The 6000-nt window shown below is 44.6% G+C and overlaps 1 protein-coding gene across 1 annotated transcript in view; it reads right to left on the bottom strand.

Annotated features, from left to right (window-relative positions):
- COL26A1 (collagen type XXVI alpha 1 chain) overlaps positions 1 to 6000 on the bottom strand; it is a 206514-nt gene that overhangs the window by 111036 nt on the left and 89478 nt on the right. The window lies entirely within an intron of this gene.

Here is a 6000-nt window from a genome sequence, read left to right on the forward strand (position 1 = left end):
TGCTAGGGACTGAATTGTGTCCCCTGGAATTCATATGTTGAAGCCATGAGCCCCCAAGGTAACTGTCTTTGGACATAGGGACTTTAGGACATATTTAAGGTGAAATGAGTTTGTAAGGGTGAGACGCTAATCCAGTAGGACTGGTGGCTTTATAAGAAAAGGGAGAAAGAGTCACTTGCACACATGCACTGAGGCAAGGCCATGTGGGGACACAGCAAAAGACAGCTGCCTGAGAAAATAAATTTCTGTTGTTTAAGCCACCCAGGCTATGATATTTTGTTATGACAGCCCAAGCTAAGACATTGACCAAGATAATGAATAAGGAAAAGAAAAGTAATCTGCACAACTTCCAACCACCCACAAGTCACTGAATTCTGATCTTTTTCCCAATAGTTATTTCTTCTTGTTGATTCGTCCAATGAACACTTATTGAGCACAAACTACATGCTATACTGTAGTCGCAGACTGATTTAAAACTGAGTCCCCGGGCCAGCCAAGTGGCTCAGTTGGTTAAGAGAGCGAGCTCTAAGCAACAGGGTCGCCGGTTTGATTCCTACATGGGCCAGTGAGCTGCATCTGAGCTGAGCTGCCAACAGGTGACCAGATGCTCAGCTGGTGAGAGCATGTGCTCCTAACAACAAGGTTACTAGTTTGACTCCAGCATGGGATGGTGGACTACACCCACTTGCAACTAAGATTGAACACGGCATCTTGAGCTGAGCTGCCCTGAGCTGCCCATGGGCAGCCAGATGGCTTACTGGACTTGGAGCTGAGCCAGCTGCACCCTCCACAACTAAGAAAGACTGAAGGACAACTTGGCTGTTCCCCTTTCCCAATTCCCTAAAAAAATCTTAGAAAAAAACCCAAAAAACAAAAAATTGAGTCCCCGTCCTCAAGAAAATCACAGCCTAATGGATGAGAGAGACTTCAATGCAAATTTACAACCCAGTCGTGGGACTCTTACAGCCATAAAACGTTCTGCAAACTGCTGTGGATTCCATGGTCAGATTTCATAACCCTACAGTTTTCAATTTTTCCTTAAAAATAAGTTTGATGCTTATTTTGTATCAAATTTATTTTGGAATTTTGTGAAACTCCAAGAATAGCGAATATAACATGTATGGCCAAATTTCACAAGAGGCAAACTCGGCCTTATTATTTGCTTCCTATTAACATGCATCATTATCACTTTCCTGCTTAATCAAGTTGGGGAAAATCAAGTTGGCACAACTTCCCCTTGAAAGCAAAACTAGATGACTTCACAAAATCCAAATCTGCTGACACCAAGCAACTTCATCAGTGAATGGAAAAATTATGAATTAATTGGTAGTAGCAGGCATGCTGTTTTGAGACGGACTGTTGACAGAAAAACACGCGTGTCAAGTCTTGAATTTCAGAAATACTGCGCTGAATCTGAAAAATCCTGTTACACTAATTTCTCTTTAAAAACAAAAAAAAATCCCCTGGGCCGGCCGAGTGGCGCGTTGGTTAAGAGCTGGCTTGGGACACCAGAGGACCCCGGTTCGGATCCCACATATGAGGGCCAGTGACACTGCCCTCTACAGCTAAGATGCTGAACAACAGCTCAACCTGGAGCTGGGCTGCCGTGAGTCGCCGGCGATGGCGTAGGCTGCAGCCCCTGTGGCAGTGGGTTGCCATGGGCTACCGTGTGTAGCCGGCAGCCAGCGTGAGCGGCCAGCAGCCGCAGTGAGCAGCTGTCCAGAAGCCGGCGACTGATCTGCCTCACCCGGGAAGAGCATAATGATGGTGCCAACTTGGGCCAGTGAAGCAATGTCCTCCATAACTAGACTGAAGAACAAAAAGACAGCAACTTGTCTGTTCCCCTTCTCCCAATTCCCCAATAAAAATCTTAAAAAAAAAAAATCCCTTCACTCATGTTTTGTAAACATTCCAGCCAATCCGCTTCCTTCTGGAGATTTAAGAGGGTTGTGGCTATGTGCAGCCAGGGGCAGGAACCTTCGAGTGAGGGCCCAGAAGTCTGCATGGAGAGATGCCCACAGCTGGGACCTGGTGAGCAAAGCCAGGCCTTTGGACCCTCAAATCTCCCCACAGGTAGCAGCTGGTGTAGGCCTATGGGGGTTGGTTGTGGCACAGCAGCAGGTGCCTGGTGGGACTTACGTGGGTTGATGAGCCTGGGTCCAAGGAGTATGAATAGACTGACTGCATAACAAACACATACACACTTTCACATTGATACACACATTCATTCACTCAACACTCACTCACCAGCCAGTCACATGCATACACACTCACACACATATACATATTCACATGCTTTCACACACCCACACTCATGCTCACACACTCAACACTCACATGCTCTCATTCACAGGCTCACACCCTCATACCTCCTTCCTGATGCAGATATCCCGTCCTGAAACATGCCTAGCCGGGATAAGGGAGAAGCTTTAATTTAGATTAAAAATTCCATTTTTTATTGTGGTCATCATTTCACGATGTGTATAAAGCAAACCATCATGCTGTATACCTTAAACTTATACAGTGATATACATCAATTATTTCTCAATAAAACTGGGGGGGGGGAAAGGAATTACTTAGGGGAGAAAAAAGACACCAGTTCTAAAATTCATTTCTGAAATAAGATTGGTGGTCCAACTGAGAGAACCTGAAAAGCTTCGGGATACACCCAGGGCTGACATGCAGGGCACCAAGGGTCAAGTTGCTTGTTGCTTGTGTCCTGCTAAGTGAATCTGATGCCATGAACGGGTAGCCTCAGAACCACTGGGTAGATGGAGTCCTAGGCAGCAGGGCACAAGCCCTGGGCTTTGGGCTCTGTCCCTAGTTCATCACTTGGACTTACACATATCTCTTAACCTCCCTGAGCCTGTTTCCTGGTCTGCAGTGTGAGGCTTGCTGGAAGGGCATGTGTGCGAGGCACTGAAAGCAGAAAGGGGTGCACAGGGGCTAGGTTTGCAAAACGTAGATCTGAGCTCATACCTCTGGAACTGCACCCTTCAGCATCCCCACTGTGATCACAAGAGTCCAAGCTGCTTAGCCGTATGTGCAGGCCCTTCTCCAGCTCACACAGCCCTCTGTGCCACAGGCCACTCCTCAGCCTCCAACCCGTGAGCCCCCCAAATGCACCAGACATTCTTCAGTCTATGCCTTGAATGACGATGAAGATTAAAAAATAATAATAATATAGATGAATATAATAAAAGTTTTGATTGAATGCTCACCAGGTACCAGGCACTGCTCTGAGTATTTTACATTTGCTGACTCACAACAGCCCTAACAGGTGGACACTGTTACTATTCCTAATTTACAGATGAGAAAACTGAGGCACAGAGAGGTTAAGTAACTGTCTCAAGGTCACACCACTAGAAGGCGGTAGAAATAAGATTCAAATGCAGGCAGAACTGGCAGAGCCTAGTAATACTCGTTTGTGTCTGCTCAGTGCGGGGGAACATTTTCCCTCCCTCCAGCTACACAAGGTACTGACCTTGGGCCCCTGAACCAGAGAGAGAACTCGTCCCCCAGAGAAGGTCTTTCTGCCCTTCATTCTGAGGCCATGGGCTGGGCGGGCCTGTCCCAGCCTGGGACCAGAAGGAACCAGATGGCCTGCAAAGTCCTAGAACAGGGCACACCAGTAGGTGGCACTGCTTCATCAGCCCAGAGGGCTAGGGCTCAACGTGTCTGACCCCTCAGTCTCACCTGAATGCCAACAGCAGGCTCAGCGTTTGTTGCCTGTCCCCGATCTGGGCAAGAGCCTGAGGAGCTTGACATTCCTCTGTCCATGAAGAATTCCCAGCCTGTCCACTAGGGTCCAGTCTGCAAACCCAGTGATCTTTCTAAAATGCAGATCCGGTTTTATGACTGCCCTCTCTCAACACTGTCCATGGTTCCCACAGACTAAAAACCAAACTTTTGAGGCTAGTAAATAAGACCCTGCCTATCTTGCCACCACCAGCCAAGGCTCCTACCTCCAGCATACAAACCATTCTTCCTGCCCCCGGGCCTTTGCATGTGAAGGCTACTCTGTCTACCTGCCCTTCTCCTTTCCTCTCTGTCTGAGAAAAATCCCCAAGAACTTTGGGGGTGTAATTCAAATGTCCCCTCCTCCTCTGTGAAGCACCCTGCCCCCTGGCCAGAATTCACAGGCTCCCTTCTCAGCCCCCTCACAACACATGATACGGTGCTTGGTTTTAACCCAGCCACTCCTCTGTGCACTCAGCAGACACATATCAAGAGCCTGCTGTTTGCCAGGCACTGGGGATATAAGAATGAAGAAGGAAGGCACACTCTGTCCGGGTTTGTGGCACTACGAGTCATATATCACACGTGGAAATGACCACTGTGATAAGTTCTATGAAGGGAATAGCACTGAGTTCACGCCTTACATAATAGAATTTTTTTCTTGTGTGATTAGAATATAATTTACATACAGTAAGATAAATCTAAGGTTTATCTCAGTGAACTTATACCTATGGGTACCCCAACACTCCCATCACTCAAAAGTCCCCTGGGGCCCCCTCCATACTGATTACCCAACCCCTAGACATAACCACTCTTCTGACGTCCTTCACCAGAGATTAGTTTTGCCTGTTCTAAAATTTCATATAAATGGCATCTTACAGCATGCAATCATTTGTGTTTGCCTTCTTTCACTCATGCATTACGTCTGTGAGTTTCAACCATGTTAAACACAGAAGTATTTTGTTCCTTTTTATTGCTAAATAATATTCCATTGTATAAATATACCACAATTTGTCCATTCTCCTGTTGATGAACGTTTGGGTTGTTTCCAGTCTTGAGCTACATTGGAAAAAGATGCTATGGAGGTGCTCATATAAGTCTTTGTAAACAGATGTTTCCATTTCTCTAAGCAGGAATCAGCAAACTTTTGAGACGCAAGAGCTGCCTGGGGTCAGCAAACTGCGGCTTGCAAGCCGCAGGCTCTGAAGTAAAATTGAAAATGAAAATAAAACTATCATAGTATCATTTATAAAATTTTTAAAGGATATTATTCACATAATGGTGATTATATAAAAATATATTTATGGCTCTCGAATAATTTTTAAATTGTTGTGAGGGACAGGATTGGCTCTTCCAGGAGTCAGCAAACTTTTGAGATGGAACGTACCCAAAGAGCCACATGTGGCTCGCGAGCCACAGTTTGCTGACCCTTAGTCTAAAGTACATATATGTACCTAAGAATAGAATTGATGGGACACAGCATGGATACGTGTTAACTTTAGTAGATGCTATAAACAGGTTTCCATGACCTGTTTGGATGGACCTGTTCACACACCTACCAGCAGTGTGTGAGCTCCACTTGTTCCATAACCTTTCCAACATTTGATGCTGTCAGTCATTTTCATTTTAGTCATTCCAGGGTATATGTAGTGCTCTTTCATTATGATTTCAATTTGCAATTCCTGTTGACTAAATAAAGTAACCTCTTTTTAAGTTTGTCATTTGAATCTTTTTTGTGAGGTGCCTGTTCAAGACTTTTGCCCAATTTTACATTGGGTTTTGTGTCTTTTCCTTATTGATTTGTAAGATATATATATTTTTTTTCTTTTTAGGAGACTTTTGTCACATGTATGTATTGCAAATGTTTTCTCCCAATCTGTGGCTTGCCTTTTTGTTCTCTTAAACATGCATTTATGATAATCAGTTTTTAATTTTGATGAAGTCCAATTTCTAAATTTTTAAATTTTTATTATTTGCTGGGTAGGAGTCAAGGTTCATTGCTTTTCATGTGGCCATCCACTTGTTCCAGCATCCTTTATTGAAAAGACCTTTTTTTCCCCCATTGAATTATTTTAGCACCTTGTTGACAACCAAATGATTGTTTAAATATGGGTCTATTTCTGGACTCTGTTCTGTTCCATTGATCTATTTTTTTTTAAGACTTTTTTTTTTCTTAATTGGGGAATTGGGGGATGGGAACAGCGCTGGGGAATTGGGGGAAGGGGAACAGACAAGTTGCTGTCCTTTTGTTCTTCAGTCTAG

The sequence above is a fragment of the Hipposideros armiger genome, unplaced genomic scaffold (genome assembly GCF_001890085.2).
Source record: "Hipposideros armiger isolate ML-2016 unplaced genomic scaffold, ASM189008v1 scaffold_107, whole genome shotgun sequence".
NCBI classification, from domain to species: domain Eukaryota; kingdom Metazoa; phylum Chordata; class Mammalia; order Chiroptera; family Hipposideridae; genus Hipposideros; species Hipposideros armiger.